This window comes from Colobus angolensis, unplaced genomic scaffold, assembly GCF_000951035.1.
Source record: "Colobus angolensis palliatus isolate OR3802 unplaced genomic scaffold, Cang.pa_1.0 Scaffold99, whole genome shotgun sequence".
Lineage (NCBI taxonomy): Eukaryota > Metazoa > Chordata > Mammalia > Primates > Cercopithecidae > Colobus > Colobus angolensis.
In genome coordinates, this window is record NW_012123931.1 from 1,614,060 (window position 1) to 1,637,558 (window position 23,499).

At 36.7% G+C, this 23,499-nt stretch overlaps 1 protein-coding gene across 1 annotated transcript in view; it reads right to left on the reverse strand.

Moving 5' to 3' along the window:
- Positions 1-23,499, reverse strand: part of PEAK1 (pseudopodium-enriched atypical kinase 1) — a 164,500-nt gene that overhangs the window by 129,078 nt on the left and 11,923 nt on the right. The window contains exon 3 of the mRNA XM_011932829.1: positions 8,033-8,192. The gene's annotated coding sequence lies outside the window, so the exon portion shown is untranslated. The remainder of the gene's footprint in view (positions 1-8,032; positions 8,193-23,499) is intronic.

Below are 23,499 nucleotides of genomic sequence, written 5' to 3' on the forward strand. Positions count from 1 at the left end.
AAAAAAAAAAAAAAAAAAAAAATTACTTTCAGATCAGCTCCAAATAAAGAAAATTTTTAAAGAAATCCTTGGGTATAAATCTAAGAAAGCCAATAATAGGAGGGGTATGCTGAGAACTATAAAATGCTAATAAAACAAATCGAAGACCAAAATAAATGGAGACATAGACTAGGTTCAACTGGAAGACCCAACATAATAAAGATGTCAATTTTCTTCAAACTAATCCGTACATTTAATACTATTCCAATCAAACTCCCACTTTTTTCATTGAATAATATATAACAAATATTTTTCCACATCAATATTTTTCTATATCATTTCAAATAGCTACACACTCAATTTCTGGATTTATCTTAACATTAATTACCCAATCCTTCGAACTTGATGTTGAATCCTAGTATTTACAGTATGTTCCGTATTTCTCTATTATAAACAGGGTTTAGTAAATATTCTCCTAATTCAATATTTGCACACATCTTTATTTCCTTAAGGTAAATTGTTAGAAGTACAATTATTGGATCAAACAGTACACACACAAACACACATATATTTATGCATGTGTGTGTGTATATATATATATTTAAAGTTTTGATAATACATATTGTTAAAATGCCCTCTAGAAAGGTCTTTCACCTTTTAAATTTTGACTTAAAACTTAACTCCTCTGAAAAGCCTTCTCCAATTAGCCTTTTCCCGCCAATCTCTATTTGGTCTCATTAAATTACGGTGCACTATTTAAACAATTACTGCTTTAATAAGACATTAAGCCTCTAGGCTATCTGCTCAAAGTCCATGCCTTTGAGGAAATGTAACAGGAGAAAATACACAGGATGATAAACTGATGGGCTATGAAATCGCTAACAAAGGTGGCAAGAAAGGATAAAGAATTGGAGTTAAGAGGGTATCACTTTTTTTTCCACGAAAGGGGTCTATTCTAACTGTTTTTAGATTTTCCTATTTTCAGTTTGTGTCCATTAAAAGGCAGTAGTTGCAGGTATGGTTTGCATTTTCTATATTATCTTTGGAATCAGTTACTAAAAAAAGTTCAAGCTATGGAAAATTTGTCAAATTCTCCATATCCTCAAAATCCATGTACGCTTTCTCTAGCTTTCTATCATGCCTCACTTTTAACACATGAAACTGAAGTCAACTGATGTCTTCCAACAGGAAAGTATAACAATCATTCAGAAACACTGCCTACTGTGCCTTACTCTACTTATGAAATGAAATCACATATATTAAATAAGAAGAAACTACCAAACTATGCATATTCAGCATTTGACATCACTCACAATTAGCTTGTACCAATTAACTAGGCCCAACATTGTGAATATGTTTCAATTAAGAAAAATTAATTACCTCTGTTAATTACGAAAGTCACAATAGGATTGTGCTGCTATCTTTTAGGAATTATTTGCTGAGAAATGCTTTCCCTAGTTTATTTCTATGCTTCCAGTATATGATTTTAAAACATGGCAGGCAGTGTATTGCTAGATTCTTGCAAATATTAAGCAAATACACTAAAGCAGGAGCATATTTTACATAACTATGTGTCAGACTAAACTTGAGCCAAGAATGAGAATGAATGCAACTCATATCTGATTTATATTTGGCAAATACTGAGATATCATAAGCTCCTGTTTTGAATGCCTACATGTTGTTTCCATGGCAACTGCATAAACATTTTCCTCATAAAACACAGCCATCTTCATTCTTTACATCCCATTATTTATTTCTTTCCACTCTCAGGAAAAAGCTTAATTTATTCCCCAGGAAAAATCGATCAATGATTTTCTTAATCAGCAGCATTTGAAGAGTACCTATATATGATTTCCTCAAGGGACTTTTTTTTTTCTTTTTTTCTTTTTTTTTGAGACGGACTCTTGCTCTGTTACCTAGGCTGGACTGCAGTGGCACAATCTCGGCTCACTGCAGCCTCCACCTCCTGGGTTCAAGCAGTTCTCGTGCCTCAGCCTCCCAAGTAGCTGGGACTATAGGCATGCACCACCACACCCAGCTAATTTTTGTATTTTTAGTAGAGGCAGGGTTTCACCATGTTAGCCAGGCTGGTCTCAAAACTCCTGACCTCAAGTGATCCACCTGCCTTAGCCTCAGGTGTGAGCCATCATACCCGGCCTCAAAGGACCTTTATAACATCCTCCCAGTCTAACACAATGTTCTGTGAATTGTAAGGTGCTTAATAAGCAAGTGGAATAAAAGAAAATTTATTCATAATGTATACACATTTTCTACAATACATAATGCCCCTCAGTCAAAACACTGAACTGTCTTCCAATAATTCCCCCTACCACTTCAATGTTTCGATTCTCTTCACAGTCTTATTTCTTCCCCACTTGTACAAAGTGAATCTCTTAATAATCTACTCTTTTTCATTTATTTCCAAGGCTTATGTCAGGTATAGGCCAAGTATCTTTTCTATCTTTTTGTTTTTGGTCTTAAATGGATGCCTATTACCTGGGCATGGTGGCACATGCCTACCATCCCAGCTACTTTGGAGGCTGAGGTGGGAGGATCACCTGAGCCTAGGAAGTCAAGGTTGCAGTGAACCATGATCATGCCATTGTACTCTAGCCTAGGCAATAGAGCAAGACTCTGTCTCAAACAATTAAAAAAAAAAAAAAAGGATGTCTAACTGTTCTTGTACCATTTGTTGAAAAAAACTCATCTTTTTGGCCAGGCACGGTGGCTCATGCCTGTAATCCCAGCACTTCGGGAGGCCAAGGCAGGCGGATCACCTGAGGTCAGGAGTTCAAGACTAGCCTGGCCAACATGGTGAAACCCTGTCTCTACTAAAAATACAAAATAATTAGCCAGGCATGGTGGCACACACCTGTAGTTCCAGTTACTTGGGAAGCTGAGGCAGGAGAATCACTTGAACCCGGGAGGCAGAGGCTGCAGTGAGCCAAGATTTTACCACTGCACTCCAGCCTGGCTTGGGCAACAGAGTGAGACTCCGTCTCAAAAAAAAGGAAAAAAGAAAAAATTCATCTTTTTTCATTAGATTACCTCTGCATCTTTGTTAAAAAACCATTGAATGTGTGTGTGTCTACTTCTGGACTATCTATTCTGTTTTACAGATCTCTTTATCCTTTTAATGACAATATACTGCTCAAGTACTGCAGTTTGATTAGTAAGTCTTGAACCAGGTAGTGTGAGTCTTCCTACTTTGTTTCTATTCAGAATTGTTTTTGGGTTTCTAGTTCCTTTACCTTTCCAAAAAATTTTTAGAATCAGTCTGTTGACTCCTATAAAAAAATATCTGCTAGACATTTTTTTTTTTTGAGACAGAGTCTCACTCTGTCACCGAGCTGGAATGCAGTGGTACGATCTTGGCTCATTGCAACCTCCACCTCCCAGGTTCAAGCGATTATCCTGCCTCAGCCTCTTGAGTAGCTGGGACAACAGGCGCGTGCCACCATGCCCAGCTAATTTTTGTATTTTCAGTAGAGACGGGGTTTCATCATGTTGGCCAGGATGGTCTTGATCTCTTGACCTCATGATCTGCCTGCCTCGGCCTCCCAAAGTGCTGGGATTACAGGCATGAGCCACTGTGCCTGGCCCCTGCTGGACTTTTGATAGGGATTTTATTCAATCTATAGAACAATTTGTGAGAGCTGACATCTTAATATTGACTAAGCATGGTGGCTTGTGCCTGTAATCCCAGCTACTCAGGAGGCTGAGGTAGGAGGATCACTTGAGCCCAGGAGGTTGAGGCCGCAGTGAGCGGTCTGGACCTCCAGCCTGGGTGGCAGAGTAAGACTTTGTCACAAACCAAAAAACAACTCCAATATTGACTCTTCCAATAGTTGAGCACAATATCTCTTTATTGGGATTTTCTTTGATTATTTTCATGAGTGCTTTGTAGATTATCAGCACAGATGTTGCACATTTAAAAAAATTTGTATCTATGTATTTGTGGTTCATGGTGCTATTGTAAATGCTATTGTAAATTTTATAATTTCAATGTCCAATTATTAATTAATAGTGTATAGAAGGACCAGGCATGGTGACTCACGCCTGTAATCCCAGCAATTTGGGAGGCCGAGGCGGGCGGATCACGAGGTCAGGAGTTCGAGACCAGCCTGGCCAACATAGTGAAACCTGTCTCTACTAAAAATAAAAAAAAATTAGCTAGGCATGGTGGTGGGCGCCTGCAATCCCAGCTACTCAAGAGGCTGAGGTTTGAGAATTGCTTGAACATGGGAGGCAGAGGTTGCAGTGAGCCGAGATCATACCAGTGAACTTCAGCCTGGGTGACAGTGCGAGACTCTGTCTCAAAAAAACATAGTGTATAGAAATATGATAGATTTTTATATAATGATTTTGAATCCTGTGACTTTACTAATTCACAACTTATCATTAGTTCCAGTAGACTTTTTGGTAGATTCTCCGGGATTCTGTGCATAGAAAATGATTTCATTTGCAAATACTGAGAGCTTACTTCTTCCTCTTCAATCTGCATTCCTTTGATTTCTTTCCTTTTTTTTTTATTTCTTTTATTGCTTTACTGAACTTGATATGACTACCTTGTCTTGTTCCCAATTTTAGGAAGAAAGCATTCACTTTTTCACCATTAAGTGTTACATCAACTGTATGATAGTTCTCTTTGCCCTTTACCAGGCTGAGGAAATTCCTTCAATTCCTAGTTTGCTGAGATTTTTAATTATGAGTTAATGCAGTATCTAACCACTGAGTAATCATATGGGTTTTTAAAATTTTTTCTTTTTTTTTTTTGAGACAGTCTCACTCTGTCGCCCAGGCTGGAGTGCAGTGGCACAACCTCCACCTCCTGGGTTCAAGAGATTCTTGGGCCTCAGCATGCCCCAGAGTAGCTGATATTACAGGTGTGTGCCACCGCACCTGGCTAAGTTTTTTATTTGTTTTTTTCAGTAGAGACAGGATTTCACCACGTTGGCCAGGCTGGTCTCAAACTCCTAACCTGAAATGATCCCCCCTTCTTAGCCTCCCATTCTTTTAATGTCTTGATATGGTGAATTGCATTGATTCATTCTGAAGATTAAAACAACCTTGAATTTTTGGGGATAAAACTTACTTTCATAATACATTATCATTTTTACATATTGCAGGTTTTGATTTGCCAATATTTTCTAGAAGATTTTTTGTCCATGCCCGTAGTTTTCTTTCTTGTAATCTATTTGACTTATTTTGATATCACAATACTACTGATTTAATAAAATGAGTTGGGAAGTGTTAAACCTTCTTTTATTTCCTGGCATAATTTGTGTAGAACTGATATTACTAAATATTTCCTTGGTAGTATTAAATTTTTTTTTTTTTTTTGGTAGAGATGGGGTTCTTGCTATGCTGCCCAGGCTGGTCTCAAACTCTTGGCAAGTGATCCTCTCACCTTGGCTTCTCATAGTGCTGAGATTACAGGTGTGCACCACCGCACCTGGCCAATCTATTATTTTCTCAAATGAGCTTTGGTAGTTATGGAGTCAGACAAGCTTAGCTGTACCTCTAAATAGTCATTTGATATTGGACAATTTACTTAACTTTGAGAATGATTTCCTTATATATAAAATGGAAACATTAATAACAAGACCTACTGTCAAGCAGATTTGTAAGGTTTAAAGATAATCCGTATTCCGTTGAATGAATGTTTGCGTCCTCCTCAAAATTCTTATGTTGAAACCTAATCCCCAGTGTGTCGTCATTTTGAGATGGAGCCTTTGGCAGGTGATTATATCATGAGGCCAGAGACCTCATGCATGGGATTAGTAAGAATCGTTATAAAAGACACTCCAGAGAGCTCACTTGCCCCTTCTGCCATGTGAGGACACAGTGAAAAGACACCATTTATGAACCATAAAGTAGATGCACTTACCAGATACTAAATAAGCTGGTACTTTGGGACTCCCCAGCCTTCAGAACCATGAGAAATACATTTCTGTCGTTTTCAAGCCACCCAGTTTAGGCCCAATGGACTAAGCATATTAAAAACTAATCCCAATGTTTCATATATAGTAAGCACTCAGTACACATTACTACTACTATATTTTATGTTATGTTATGTTATGTTATGTTATTTTTGAGATGGAGTCTCACTCAGTCACCCAGGCTGGAGTGCAGTGGCACAATCTTGGCTCACTGCAACCTCTGCTTCCTGGGTTCAAGCGATTCTCCTGCCTCAGCCTCCCAAGTAGCTGGGATTACAGGCACGCGCCACCACACCCGGCTAATTTTTGTTTTGTTTGTTTGTTTTTTGTTTTTTAAAGACAGAGTCTCACTCTGTTGCCCAGACTGGAGTGCAGTGGTGTAATCTCAGCTCACTGCAAGCTCCGCCTCCTGGGTTCACGCCATTCTCCTGCCTCAGCCTCCCGAGTAGCTGGGACTACAGTTATCTGCCACCATGCCTGGCTAATTTTTTTGTATTTTTAGTAGAGATGGGGTTTCACTGTGTTAGCCAGGATGGCCTCGATCTCCTGACCTCATGATCCGCCCACCTTGGCCTCCCAAAGTGCTGGGATTACAGGCGTGAGCCACCATGCCCTGTCCAAGATATTTTAAATCAAGGTTAATGTTAGTACAGGGAAGAATAATTAGAACATTCATTCTTTGGTATATAATTTCTCCTGCCTTATATTTATCAACATGAAACAGGTTCTGCATTCCTTAGAATCATTAGAACTAGTACATGATGCTATTTGATTGACTTTTCACATCTCCTGCATTTCAAAGCAAGAAACTAGTTTCAGTCCATCATACCCATTCACTATCAAGACATAGTGACTCAAGCAAACAAATGATTATCTCTCAAAATCAAACTAATAGAAATCCAATGAGTAAGAGTTATAATTGTTCACTAGGATTTCATTTAAAAATTGGAAATATTTGAATCTTTACAAAACATGCATTGAAATAATTCTGGCCTAAGACTAAGAGGATCTAAGAATGATAAAGAATCTTAAGCCTTCATATAATTGCTTTTTACTCTACTTGAAATCAAATAGTATTTTCAATTTCACAAGAAGAAAAAATCTTATAATCCTTTAAAATTTCCCTCTCCTTTACTATTCTGGATTCTTGTCCATTTTATAACTCCCAATTATTTCAAGATGATTTTCAAAAGGTAGAAAGAAAGAGAGGCAAAAGAGTAAATAAAGACTGTATTAAAATAAGATATGTAGAGACTAGATGTCAAGTAAGGAAAACAAAACATGAAATAAAGTTCAAAAAATAACACCAAAACACCCTTTGTATATTGAATAGGAACTACTACCTATGTTACTTGATTATTTCTATGAAACGAAAAAGTAATTGTTGAAGGATGAGAGGTAGGAGGCGGGACTTGACTCCAGAGGTGGGGCTCAGACACTGGACAAGATAGAGAACTAGCTAAAATGGTGATGTCAGGGGGAACAGCAGCCTTCATTTGCCATGTGAATTTACTGTTGCCATGGCAACACCCAGAAGTTACTGCCCCTTTCCATGGCAACGACCCAATGATTATTACCCTTTCCCTAGAAATTTCTGCATAAATCATCCCTTAATCTCCATGCAGTTAAAAGAATGTATAAATATGACTGCAAAACTATCCTGAGCCGCAAAAGTACCCCTGCTCTGCAGGAGTAGTCAAAGAGCTGTGATACCATCGGAGCTGTAACACTGCCTGTTCAATAAAGCTGTTTTTTTCTACCTCTGGTTTGCCCTTTAATTTGCCTTCGCAAAGCCAGGTTCCCTCATGGGTTAAGCTCTGCTTTGGGGCTCACCTGCCCTGCATCAGATGGGCTGATAAATATACTAGTATTTTCCATATTCTTTCTCAAATAATCTTACATTTCTAAATTAAGTTTATAACTAGGGAAAAAAAAAACTCTTGTGAGCAAACATTAAGGACCCAAGTCTGATTACACTAAGTAAGTTATAAAATTTTAAGCTTTATCTATAGTTTGGCATGTAAGTTAAACATTTAAACTTAAAAAGAAATTCTTTCCAGTCATCTAAAATTCTTGGTGGAAATGTAACATGTTAGGAGAATTCTGCTTACCGTTTAAATCTGAAACACTTCATTCATTCTGGTGACAAAGGTGGTTTTAGCAGTTGGCATAACATTCCTTCCAAATTTCAAGGTGCTTTGGGTCTTTCCAAGACGAATGTCCTTTCTTCCTTGCCTCTCATTCCTTAGTTTCTGAAGACAGCAATGTTAACTGCAAGAGAAAAAAATAGAGTAAAACAGGAGAGTAATATAGTTTCAAATATATTGGACATCTTTTCTTAGATATTCCTAATATCACCTTCACTCAACAGTTATAATTCATCTAATTCATTTAAGAAATATCTTCTTTACTTAGGTGGAGATATGCATAGAACCTCACACACTCAAGACCTCCCCATGGCATACCAAAGTATCAGTAACTTACAAGAACCGAAAGAGCACTGATGCACTTGAGATTTTCTAAGTCTTCATTTGATTGTTTTTGTAGAGACTTATTCTACTAGAAGTTTATGAATATTAATTGAATGACAAGTCATTAAACTCGAATGTTATAAAAATACGATTCTAAGGGCCACAATGTCCAACTTCAGTATAACCTTTCTAAAATATTAAAAGCAGGTATCTCCAAATGTAAATACTTCACTAGCCACTTTGCAGTTTTAGTTTAGGCTCAAGTACGATTTTTAATTTGGTTTTTAAAAATATCACCCAAAATTAAATACATGTCTACTTATTTCTGATTCTTGGGCATCCATTTTATGCATGTTCAAAACTGACCCAACCCCTAATTCACTATAACACCAAACACAAGGAAAATAACTGAGTTACTGTACACTATATACAAGAGGATGTATATAGATTATATGCAAACACCACATTTTATATAAATAACCTCAGCATCTATGAATTTTGGTATGCATGGGGGGTGGTCCTGGAGCCAATTTCCTGAGGATACACCAAGGATGACTGTAATTCTATTTATTATAATATTCTTTTGCTAGTGTGATCATATATTATACTTCTACATATATTACAAAACCTCATAATGATAATATTCAACTTTTGTTTTAAAAAGTCAGCTTTTTTTAAAAGAAAGTGACAGAGGAAAAAAAAAAGAAAAGCCATTTGTATTTATCACTCTTGGTAGTATTCATTTCTTCCTGTAGAACTGAGTTTCCATCTGGTATCATTGCCTTTCAGCCTTAGAAACTCTTAGTAGTTCTTATACTGTATGTCTATTAACAATAAATATCTAAGTTTTTAAAATCTGAAATTGTCTTACTTTACCTTCATTTTTCAATGATATTTTCATTGGATATTGCATTTTGACTTAAAGTTTTTTTTCTTCTTCTTCTTCCTTACAACTCTTTACTGATGTGATTCCATAATTTTTTGTCTTCGATTTTTCTGTCAGCTGTCAGTAATATTATTGCTATCCCGTATTTAATGCTTCTTTTGTTTTCTGGCTATTTTGAAGATTTTCTCTTTATCTTTGAACTTTATTTCTATTTTTTTGAGATGGAGTTTTGTTCTTTTGCCCAGGCTCAGGTAGCACGATACTGGCTCACTGCAACATCCACCCTCTGGGTTGAAGCGATTCTCCTGCTTCAGCCTCCTGAGTAGCTGGGATTATAGGCACCAGCCACCACGTCTGGCTAATTTTTGTATTTTCAGTAGACATAGGGTTTCACCATGTTGGCTAGGCTGGTCTCAAACTCCTGACCTCAGGTGATCCACCTGCCTTGGCCTCCCAAAGTGCTAGAATTTCGAGTGTGAGCCACCAAGTGTGGCCTAACTTTGGACTTTAGTAGTATGACTATTATATGCCTAGATTTGATTTTCTTTGTATTTATTCTACTTGGAGTTTATTGACCTTCATTTTGTGAGTTATATTTTTGGCCAACATGGGAAATTTTTAGCACTTATTTCTTAAAAAAAATTGTTCTGTCCCATATTCTCTCTTCCTCTTGGGGATTCCAATATATACATAAGTTTGACTGCTTATTATTTCACAGGTCATTGAGGATATGTTCTTTTTTAAAATTTTTTTCTCTTTATTCTTATTTTTTTATTTTCTAACCAAGTAAGCAGCAATGAGTATTTATTATTTTGTTTGTTTAAGAGGCAGGGTCTCACTCTGTCATCCAGGCTGGAGCGCGGTGGCATGATCACAGCTCACTGCATCCTTGACTTCTAGGCTCAAGCAATCCTCCCGTATCAGCCTCTTGAGTAGCTGAGACTACAGTCACATGCCACCACACTCTGCTTATTCTTACATTTTTTGTAAAAACCGGGTCTCACTACATTGCCTATGCTAGTCCTGAACTCCTGGGCTCAAGCTATCCTCCTGCCTCAGCCTTTCAAAGTACCAGAATTACAGGTGTGAGCCACCACGCCCGCTGGCATACTTTTATTTATGCATCTTTCTAGTCAACCACATATGAATTATATACTTAGGAACTACTGTGTGAAAGGCAGTGTTCTAAGTACTAGAGAGACAATAAAAACTCAAGATCTCTGCTCTCATAGAGTTTACCTTCTAGGACAGATAGATGGACAAATAATAAACTGATTTCAGAGATATTCAATGTTCTGAAAAAAATAAAATTGAGTGTTACAAAGAGAATGGGAAGGTGAAGATGCTGTTTTAGATAGTATATAAACTAAAACTCTCTGAGGAGATGATGCCAAGTTGAAATTGAATAAAATGAGCCAGACACACGTAAAGATTTAGGAGTAGAATTTTCCAGATATAAGGTACACATGTCATAAGACAGGTAGAAGTATATAATGCTCTTAGAAAAAATGTTTCTAAATTATCAAAACAATTAATTAACAATTTGTGAGAAGAGATCTTAAATATCATACCATTACCATGCCCAAAATTTAAAAATTGGCCTGATTTTAAACCTATTTACTAATTATTCCTGTGTAATAACAACAATGAAATAACAATCATTTTAAATTGTTAACTTATTTTACTAACAATGGAAATTGTGTTTGGGTTCTGACTTGCCATTGATTCAAAGCTTCTGTCAGTACCAATCTTTATTTTTATTTCATATTTGAAAACAAAAGTTCTTCTCTCCCTGCATTAGAAAAGAAAGAAGTTGCTTTTCTGTTTTATTTCTTGACAGTGTTACGATGTTTTGGGAAAACATCATGAAGACATGCAAACAAGAAAAGTATTCCCCAAATATGCAGCCACATGCTGCTATGTCACCAACCATTTATGATGCAATAGCAGCACTCACCTAAATTAAACCTAAGCAGTTTCTTCCAGAACTTTCATGGTACTGGATTTTGGCTACTGGTAAAGAACAACATCAACTATACACCTTAAGGAGGAAGGAAAGAAAATACACTTATGGTTATAAACTATGAAATGCATAATAATTCTTCTAAAGTAGGACTTGAATTACCATTATGGATATAGCACCAAACAAAACAGTAGGGCATATATTTCAATCCTGCTTCAGATAGATATTAGAAAACAAATTCTGAGCATTCTAACAGGGGACTGACCAGTACGCTAAAGGACATCAGGTAGAATAAAGAAAATATGCTTTGAAATGTATTTTGTATTCTCACTGGCTAACAGGGTTATGTGAAAGACATTATAGAAACATAGGTAATGCAGAAAAGAGGCTATAGTCTCAAGATTGTGAACCAAGAGGAAAAAAATCCAGGATCTTGTAGGTGGGGACAGCATTAAGTTAAATATGAGGTGAAGGGACTTTCTGTTCATGAGTAACCAGCCAACTTCATCCAAAAATGACTAAATTCAGGACAAAGAACTATGTACTAATTTGGGAACATTAATAAGATAAGCATAATAAAACAAAAATAGGGAGGAAGGAATTTAGCCTTGCATGATTGAAAAATATAAAATGTGCAGGCTTGGTAGTAAGATAAATTAGACACTAGCCTAAATTCCCCAATTGGTTGAAGAAACTCAGACACTATAAATTATTTCAAAACTTTGATACTATATAATCTTTCAAAGCCCTACAGGCTAAAATTTGTGTGATCTTATTTACTTTGCTATTTAACTTAATAGTAGGGAATAGTTTCAGGTAAAAAAACATCATATAGAATGGAAATACAATGGTCTACTAGGAATCTGACAGCTTACTGAGGAGATTTTTAAATCATAAAGTAGCGGTTGTCAAGCCTTTACCCATAGTTCAAATCCAACCTGCCGCCTGCTTATATATGGCTTGCTAGGTAAAAATAATTTTTACGTTTTTAAAGAGTTGAAAAAAATCAAAAGGAGAATATTTTGAGACATAAAAACTAGATGAAATTCAAATTTCATGGTCCATAAATAAAGTTTTATCAGAACACAGCCAGCTCATTTGTTTATATATTGTCTACGACTGATTTTTTACCATAAAGGCAGAATTAAGTAGTTGTTACAGGAACTAAATGCCTACAAAGTCCAAAATATACATTATTTGGCCCTTTACAGATAACATTTGCCAAATTTCTAACACAAACTACATTCCACATGGCTATTCTCTAAAATTTTAGAATTCCTATTTTAAAAGACTAGATCAAATGATTTATTTTGGTCCTTACACTGTGATAATGCTATTCCTTCATATTTCTAATGAACGTTAATAATTTTATATTTAAAATTAGCATCTAATAGAGACAATTTTTATATTCTCAAGAAATCAATTTTCCTGATTCATAAAATTTATTAAGTATGATATATCCTTTTCTTCTGATCAGTTTCTGATTTAGAGTTTGTAATGGGCTCTCTGATTTGAAAAATAAATAATAGTTGCCATAGCAGACACAGTTCATTTATAACAATACTGAGAAAAAGTACATCAATGGATAAGTGTTAAGAAACAATTTCCTGGGAGCTTCTGAATTCTGCAAAGGTGTTAGCATTAAAACCTATTCTAGAATGATTCAACTTCTGCTTCTGACCATGAGAGAGTAAACAGTGCCAGGACAATCCTCTCACCATAAACAATTAGAATACAGCATAAAATACTGGAAAGGACTATTTTCAGATACAGGCAGTGTAGTACTATGATCCCTAAGAAAACAGAAATAAGTGGAGTCCTACCATCAACTCAGGCTCTCAGCCAGAAAGAAATTTATCACTTCAGTAACGGGAGGAAGAACTTAAACAGAGCCTGGCAATCTTGTTTACTTGGAGAGATAGAAAAAAGTGCAAGGAGGCTAAGAAGGCTAGAATTTATGGGGCAGAATTCCAGAGAAGAGGGAGACAGCTAAAGTAATCTGAATAGGGTTCTCCTGAGCATTTAGCTAGATAAAAACGTTACATGAAGCAGGGCAAATTTTTTTTTGAGACCAGAGAAGAACATCTAAGGAAAAAATGTTACCAGAGAGTTGCAATACAAAGATTCTCAGAGCTGACACAGGACCAAGAGTTCAACAAACTCCCTTCAGCAAGAAGAGAGAAACCCAAATATACAAAGCAATCAGCAGGGACCCCAGAAGGGCCAAACCACTGAGATAGGGGCCTAGTATAAAGGCTACTCTAGATACGCCTGAAAGGAGTGTTTAAGCCTAGAACTGAACAAATTAATCTGTACTTAACAAAAATGCTTTCTGGGAAGAAGTCCAACATTCTTTAAAGATACACAACAAGATTAAGGATTCAAGTATTTAAATTCATAAATATTTATCATTTAATAAAAAAATTGCTGGACATAGTAAGAATCAGGGAAATGTGGCTCATAACCAGAAAAACATCAGACAATAGAAAGAAACCCAGAAATGATAGAAATGATAGAATTGGCAGGCAAAGACATTAAAAGGGCTGTAATAACTAGGCCCTATATTCAAAGACATAAATGAAAAAAGGATATAGTAGAGAGAGAAATAGAGGATTTTCAAAAAGAACCGAAAAATAACTTCTAGAGATAAAATATATAGAGAGAAATGAATATTTCACTAGATAGATAAGCAGTAGTTTATACACAGAAGAAAAAGAAGGTAGTGAATTTGAAAACACAGCAATATAATTTTCAAAAAACGGTCAGAGAGAAAAAAATGACTGTGAGACAATGGAAGAATACTGTTGTAAAAGTCTTACATTATATGAGAAATGGTATAGTATTATGTAATGGTAGATTATAATAAGTTAAAGAGGCATATATAATCATAAAGGAATCAGTAAAATAAGTAGAACAAAGCCAATAAGGAAATGACTGAGCCAATAGTGGAGGTTAGATAGAATGCCAAAGCATACTTAATTCAAAGGAAGGGTTAATAGAAAACAAATAGAAAGATGGTAGATTTAAACTCAATCACATTAGCAACACATTAAATGTAAATCATATAAATATTTCAATTAAAAGACATAAAAAAGTAAGAACCAAACATATGCCGTCTATAAGAGTCTCACACTAAAAACAAGAAAATAAGTTAAACTAAAAGGATAATTAGTCAGGCATGGTGGCGGGTGCCTGTAATCCCAGCTACTCCGGAGGCTGAGGCACGAGAATCACTTGACCTGGGATGCGGAGGATGTAGTGAGCTGAGATCATGCCATTGCACTCCAGCCTCGGTCAACAAGAGCGAAACTCTGTCTCAAAAAAGAAAAAAATAAATAAGAAGTAAAAGGACAGAAGATATGCCATGCAAACTGAAATCTTAAGAAAGCTGGAAGAGCTGTAATTATACTAGACAATTATACTAAATTAAAAAAGATACATGTTATCAGAGATACTGAGGGACATTTCATAATGATCAAGGGGTAAATTCATTAGAAGACAGAACAATTCTAAATGTGTATGCACACAATGCTAGACCTACAAAATACACAAAGCAAAAACTGACAGAACTGAAGGGAGAAACAAACAATAACAGTTGGAGACATCAACATTCTCTCATTCACTGAAAGAATAAATATGATGACAAAAGTGCAGCAAGGATAAAGAAGACTCAAGCAGCACTCTCAACTGAATTGCAATCTATAAAATATTCCAATCGACAAAAGCAAAATATAAATTTTTACAATGCCCATGAAACATTTGCCAAGACAGACTACGCACCAATTGATAAGTAAGTCTTACAAATTAAAAGAACTGAAACTATACACAGTGCCTTATCACAATGGAATTAGAATTCAATAAGTGAAAGATATCTAGAAAATTCCCAAATATTTAGAAATCAAGTAGGGGCTGGGCGTGGTGCCTCACGCCTGTAACCCCAGCACTTTGGGAGGCTGAGGTGGGCGGATCACCTGAGGTCAGGAGTTCAAGACCAGCCTGGCCAACATGGAGAAACCCCATCTCTACTAAAAATAAAAAATTAGCCGGTGTGGTGGCGCATGCCTGTAATCCCAGCTACTTGGGAGGATGAGGTAGGAAAGTTGCTTGAACCCGGGAGGCGGAGGTTGTGGTGAGCCAAGATCACGCCACTGCACTCCAGCCTGGGCAACAAGAGCGAAACTCGGTCTCAAAAAAAAGAAATCAAGCAATATATTTCTAAAATAATCTATGGACAAAATAAGAAATTATGAGAGAAATTAGAAAATATTTTGAGCTAAATGAAAACCCAACATATAAAAGTTTGTAAAATGCCGTTAAAAAGGTGCTTTGAGGAAATTTATAGTTTTCTATTCCTTTATTAAGGAAGAAAAGGTCTAAACTCAATTATCTAACCTCATACCACAGGAAGCTAGAAAAAAGGAGGAAATTAAGCCAAAGTAAATGCAGAGTAACAAAATAACAAAGAAGGGAAATTTAAAAAAAAAGATATCTGAAAAATAGACAAAAATCAATGCAACCAAAAACTGTTCTTTGAGAGAAAATTAACGAAATTGGTAAACTTGTAGGTAGACTGAACAAGAGAAGAAACAGAAAATCACCAATATTAGGAATAAAAGGAGAGACTATTACTAAAGACTCTACAGACATTAAAAAAAAAAAGACTACTATAAATGATTTTATACCAATACGTTTGACAACTAAGATAAAATGGACAAATTCCTTAAAAGATACAGATTACCAATACTGACTTAAGAGGTAATCTGAAATCTACGAAACAAATACTACAACTATTAAATAATTTTAGTAAGATTGCAGAATAGAAAGTCAATACACAAATATATATTTTATTTCTATAGCAACAAGCAGAAATTTAAACATTCAAGTACCATTTATAATAACATTAAAAACATTAAATATTAAATTTATCAAAGAATTAGAATTTGTAAAACCTTCCCACAAAGAAAACTCCGGGCCAGGCGCGGTGGCTCAAGCCTGTAATCCCAGCACTTTGGGAGTCCAACGCAGGCAGATCACGAGGTCAGGAGTTCGAGACCAGCCTGACCAACTTGGTGAAACCCTGTCTCTACTAAAAATACAAAAATTAGCTGGGTGTGGTGGCACGCACCTGCAATCCCAGATATTCAGGAGGCTGAGGCAGGAGAATCACGTGAACCTGGGAGGCGCAGGTTGCAATGAGCCGGGATTGCGCCAGTGCACTCCAGCCTGGGTGATAGAACGAGACTCCATCTCAAAAAAAAATAAAAAAGGAAAAAGAAAGAAAACTCTAGCTCCCAAAATATTTGTTGGTGAATTCTATCAAACATGTAAATGAAAAATACCAATCCCACATAAATTCTTCCAGAGAGTAGAGAAGCAAACACTTCCAAACTGATGTTATAATAACCAGTATTGGATTGATTCTAAAACTAGAAAAAAATTCAAAAAAGAACCCTAAACCACACATCAATATCCCTCATAAACACAGATACCAAAAAAAAAATCCTTAAAAATAGCAAATCAAATTCAGCAATATATAAAAAAGAATGCAAGGTTGATTTTACATCTCAAACAAATTAATGTAACCATTGTATTAGTCCATTCTTGCATTGCTATAAAGAACTACCTGAGACTGAGTAATAAATGGAGAAAAGAGGTTTAATTGACTTGCAGTTCCACATGCTGTACAGGAAGCATGGCTGGGCAGGCCTCAGGAAACTTACAATCACAGCAGAAGATGAAGAGGAAGCAGGCACATCTTCACATGGCAGAGCAGAAGAGCAAGAGAGAAGGAGGAAGTGCTACACACTTTTAAATAATCAGATCTCGTGAGAACTCACTATCACGAGAACAGCAAGTGGAGAAGTCAGTCCCCATGATCCACTCACCTCCTACCAGGCCACTCCTCCAACAGTGTTGGAGCATTACAATTTGACAAACTGGAGGATTACAATTTGACATGAGATTTGGGTGGGGACACAGAGTCAAACCATATCAGCCATATTAACAGAATCAAAGAGAAAACCAATATTTTCATTTCAATAAATAAAGATAAAAAAGCATTTAACAAATTTCAATACTCATTCATAACAAAAACTTCAGGAAATGCAGAATAGAAAAGAACTTCATTAATTTTAAAAAGGGTATCTGTAAAATATATATAGCCAACATCATACTTAGTGAAAAACCAAATGATTTTCTCCTAACATTGGGAACCAGGCAAAGATGTTCACTTCTGTTCAACATTACAATGGAGGTCATAACTAGTGTAATGAGACAAGAGAAAAATAATGAAAAGCATAAAGATGGGAAAGAAAGAGGTTAAAATGTCTTTATTTGCAGAAGACATGATCATATGCATAGAAAATCCTAAGGAAACCTACAAAAGAAATACCACGACTCTTGGAGTGATTTTAGCAAGATCACAAATTAGAAAGTCAGCATACAAATAACTGTTCTATATCTAACAACAAGTAAAAACGTTAAATACCATTGGTAATAGCATTAAAAAACATGAAATACTTGAGTTTAACAAATTATGAATCTAACAAAATATGAGAAATGCTTATAAAATGCTATCTTAAAAAAACACTGCTAGGACAAATCAAAGAAAACTGAAATAAATGAATACATCAGGTTAACGGATTGGAAGACTCAACATTATTAATGTGGCAATTCTTCCCAAATTAGGTCTACAGATTCAATCCAACACCAATCAAAATCCTAGGTTTTATTCATAGAAACATACAAGCTGGTTCTAAAATATATACGGTATTCGTCTTTCTGTGCCTGGCTTATTTCTCTTAACAGAATGTCCTCCAGTTCCATTTATGTTGTTACAAATGAGAGGATTTCATTCTTTTTTATGGTTGAATAATATGCCATTGGGCATATGTAGCACATTTTCTTTATCCATTCATCTACTGATGGACACTTAACGTTAAGTGAAATGTGCCAGCCACAGAAAGTCAAATATTGCATGTTCTTACTGTTACATGACAGTTTAAAAAATTGATCTCAAGGAAGTAGAGAGGAGAATGATGGTTACCAGAGGCTTGGAAGGGTAGTGGAGGGTGGAGGATAGATGGCTGGTTAATGAGTGTAAAAATATAGTTAGAGGCTGGGCGCGGTGGTTCACGCCTGTAATCCCAGCACTTTGGGAGGCCGAGATGGGTGGATACTTGAGGTCATGAGTTCGAGACCAGCCTGGCCAACATGATGAAACCCGGTCTCTATTAAAAACAGAAAAATCAGCCAGGCATGGTGGCTTATGCCTGTAATCCCAGCTACTTGGGAGGCTGAGGTAGAGGTTGCAGTGAACCAATATCACGCCACTGCCTAGCCTGGGCAATAGAATGAAACTCCATCTCAAAAAAAATGTTTTTAAACTCCAAAATATAGTTAGATAGTAGAAATAAGATATAGTGTTTGGTAGCACAAAAGGGAGACTATAGTTAACAATAATTTAATGTATATTTCAACATAACTATAGGAGTAGATTCAGAATGCTACCCACACAAAAAAAAGATAAATATTTTGAGTTGATGGAGATACCAATTACCCTGATTTGATCATTACACATTGTATGCTTGTATCAAAATATCACATGTACCCCACAAATATGTACAACTATTGTGTATGCATAACAATTTTTAAAAATGTATATGAAAACCCAAATGAAAAAATAATTTTGAAAATAAAGAATGAAGTATGAATACTTCTAATAACTGACCTCTAGATTTATAACTAAGCTAGAGCAATTGAGATAGTTTGATCATGGCCTGCAGATAAACATACAAATGGAACCTAATAGAGAATACAAAAATAGACCTACAAGTATATGCTACTGTTATGAAAATGAACTCTCCCTTTACCTCACACCATATATATAAACTCAAAATGCATCATAAACCTAAGAGTGAAACTACGAAACATCAAGAAAAAAGAAAAAGGAAATGATGTTATGACCTTAGGATAAAGAGAAACCATAAAAACACAAAACAGAACTCACCTCATAAACTGTAGTTTATAAAAATTATAAACTTCTGCTGTTTTAAAAAACAGAATTAGAAAAATTAAGTGGCCAGTAAGTACATGAAACAATTAAAACCATAAGATACCACTTCATACACACAGAAAAGATAAATTTAGAAAGACTGACAATTTCAAATATTGGCAAGAATGTCGAGCTGTGGTGTCTATGTCAGTAGCTACTGTATTGGATGATGCAAATACAGAAAATTTTTTATTACTGCAGAAAGTTCTATAGGACAACAATGATGTAGAGTATCTGAAATGCTCATAAATTGCTGCTAGGAATGGAAAATTTTATCAACATTTTTAAAAAGTTCGGCAGCTTCTTCCAAAGTTTAAAATAAAATTTAAAAACTTACCAAAGAACCAAATAGTTTCGCTCCTAGGTATTTACTCCACAGAGTTGGCATCATCAGAGGCCTAGTAGGAAGCTGAAACTCCCAACCTTGCCCACAACAGCTGCCTCCTGCCAAGTGTCACTGGAGGATGATTAGGACCCTGAACTTATTCCTCTACCTGACAGTAATGAGGCAACATCCTTTCCCCCTGCCAGTATACTATCAAAAGAGACCTGCCAAAACAGAAGACTTAAATGAAATGCAAAATCTCATGACATAATGTCCAAAATGTCTAGGTTTTGACTGAAAACCATTTGTCATATCAAGAATCAGGAAAATCATAACTTGAATGAAAAAAGACAATCAATGGATACCAACACCAAGATAAGAGACATAAGAATTATCTTACAAAGGAGGAAAAATGGCAGATAGGGGGCAGGACTAACTTCAGCTCCCAGTTGGATGGATACAGTAGCATGTGGAGACCCACATCATGAACTTCTGCTCCAACAACTACTGCAGGAACATACCAGGAAAGTCGAGATAATTCACAGACCCTTTGAAGGAGCTGGATTGCTGCTGTAGGCTCTGTGGGACAGCCAAGGAACTGTGAGTCAGCTAGTTTTCTCAGTGGGGAGGCTTATAGCCTGGGACAAAGTTCTCAGCCCTCCTCTCTGGCTGCCTGGAAATCAACTTGTGTTGTTGGTTGGGGGGTACAGTGGGAGTGGGACCAGCCTTTTGGGCTGTAGGCTGCATGGGAGCTGTGTGAGGACTCTGGCTGCAGGCATTCTCTACTTCCCTGGCAACCTGTGTGATGCAGCAGAGACAGCCATAATCTTCCTGGGAACATAATTGCACTGGCCTGGGAAATACACCCCCATCCCCTACAGCAGCCACATCAATTCCTGCCCAAGGAGAGTCTGAACTCAGAAACACCTAACCCTGTCCACATCTGATGGTCCTGCTGGTAGCTGAAGACGAATGATATAACCTCTTGAGAGGTCTATGGCCCCAACCTCCACCTCATCCCCCCTATACTAACGCAGTTGATATGCTCTTGAAAGCAGCACCTCCTATCTGGAGGCCAACCAACACAAAACCAGCTCAGGTCACAAAAATACAACCAGGAACCCTCACAGTATCCACTTCATGCCCCTGCTACCTCCACCAGACCAAGTGTTGGTATCCATGGCTGAGAGACCTGAAGACAGATCACATCATAAGACTCTGCAGATACTCCCCAGTACCAGCGCAGAGCCTGACAGCTCTGCTGGATGGCTAGATCCAGAAGAGAAACAACAATCACTTCAGTTCAGCTCTCAGAAATTCCCATCCCTATGGGAAAGGGAAGAGCACCACATGAAGGGAGCAACCTGTGGGACAAAAGAATCTGAACAGCAGCCTTTGAGTCCCAGATCTTCCCTTTGATACAGTCTACCCGAATAAGAAGGAACCAGAAAAACAATTTTGGTAACAGATAAAACAAGGCTCTTTAACACCCCCAAGAGATCACACTAGCTCACCAACAATGGATCCAAACCAGGAAAAAAATCTCTGAATTGCCAGAAAAAGAATTCAGAAAGTTGACTATTAAGCCAATTGAGTAGGCATCAGAGAAAGGTCAAGTCCAAGAAATAAAAAAAAGATACAGGATATGAATGGAAAAATCTCCAGTGCAATAGATAGCATAAATAAAAACTAATTACAGCTTCTGGAAATGAAGGGCACACTTAGAGAATTGCAAAATGCACTGGAATGTCTCAGAAATAGAATTGAACAAGTAGAAGAAAGAACTTCAAGCTTGAAGACAAGGCTTTTGAATTAACCCAATCTGATAAAGACAAAGAAGAAAAAAGAATGTTTTAAAAATGAACAAGCCAGGCACAGTGGCTCATGCCTATAATCCCAGCACTCTGGGAGGCTGAGGAGGGTAGATCACTTGATGTCAGGAGTTTGAGACCAGTCTGGCCAACATGGTGAAACCCCGTCTCTACTAAAATACAAAAATTAGCTGGGTGTGGCGGTGTGTGCCTGTAATCCCAGCTATGTGGGAGGTTGAGGCAGGAGAATCACTTGAACCTGGGAGGCAGAGGATGCAGTGAGCCGAGACTGCGCCACTGCATTTCAGTCTGGATGACAGAGCAAGACTTCATCTCAAAAAAACAAAAACAACAACAACAAAAAAAACAAAGCTTCCAAGAAGTTTGACATTATGTTAAATGACCAAATTTAAGAATAACTGGTGTTTCTGAGGAATAAGAGAAATCTAAAAGTTTGGAAAACATGTTTGAGAGAATAATTGAGGAAAACTTCCTTGGCCTTGCTAGGGATCTAGACATCCAAATACAAAAAGCTCAAAGAACTCCTGGGAAATTTCATTGCAAAAAGATCACTACCTAGGCACACAGTCATCAGGTTATCTAAAGTCATGATGAAGGAAAGAATCTTAAGGGCTGTGAGGCAAAAGTATCAGGTAACCTATAAAGAAAAACCTATCAGATTAACAGCAGATTTCATAGCAGAAACCCTACAAGCTAGAAGGGACTGGGATCCTATCTTTAGCCTCCTTAAACAAAAATAATTATCAGTCAATAATTTTGTAAGCAACAAAACTAGGCTTCATAAATGAAGAAAATATATGATATTCTTCAGACAAACAACTGCTGAGAGAATTAGCCACTACCAAGCCAGCACTACAAGCACTGCTAAAAGGAGCTCTAAGTCTCTTGAAACAAATCCTCCAAATACACCCAAATCGAATATCCTTAAAGCATAAATCTCACAGGACCTATAAAACAACACCACAATAAAAAAAAAAGGTATTCAGGCAATAAATAGAACGATGAATAGAATCTCAATACTAATGTTGAAAGTAATGGGCCTAAATGCTCCACTTAAAAGATGGAGAATGGCAGTAACCATTCTCTAATGGCAGTATTGAGATGTGAGGTACTATTCTATTCATTGTTCTATTTATTGCCTGAATACCTTTTTTTTTTTCATTGTGTTGTTGTTTTATAGGTCCTGTGAGATTTATGCTTTAAGGATATTCGATTTGGGTGTATTTGGAGGATTTGATGAGGAGGGAAGGTCTTTTATTGGAGAGTATACAGTACAAGCAGATCATTCTGTCTCAGAGGTGCTAATAAAATTAGAAGACCCTTTATTTTCCAGTAACAAAGTTATAAATATCAGCTTGTTCATCCAAGCCACTGGCTGAGGTGTTAGGGAAGAGGAAGAGGGTGGTAGAGGAGATAAGACAGTAGGGAAAGACAAGGGCCCGTGCTCTTAGTGGGGAAAACTCTTGGAGCCGTTCTCTTTTTTGAGCTTTGAACTCTGAAACCATTGTCGGCAGGGTTCAGTCACTGACAGCACAAGTTTCACTGAATTGATCTAAGAGTTTAGTGATTTCAAAAGCCTTGGTCTCAGGAGAAGATTAAACTTCCATATTGGGCAGTGGTTCACTTTAAAACACACACACACACACACACACACACGCGCACACACACTTTTTTTAAGAAATCCTAAGAAGTAACTGATACCCAAAATGCTCTGTCTTGAGTCATGAGATCCATCAGTTCTTGATATTGTCTAGACTTGCATCTAGAGCTACATTGTAAAATCCTTTTAGGCATGTGTTAGATTTCTGTGTAAACTTTGTTTAAATGTAAACTTCATACTACACTGTCAGTTTTTGTCTTATTAAAACTATAGATATATTTAAAAAAAAGATAGAGAATGGCAGAATGGATAAGAATTCAGTAATTAAGTATCTGCTGTCTTCAAGAGACTCACCTGACACATAAGGACTCACATAAAGTTAAGGTAACGGGGTGGAAAAAGATATTCCATGCAAATGGGCACCAGAAGCAAGCAGGAGTAGCTATTC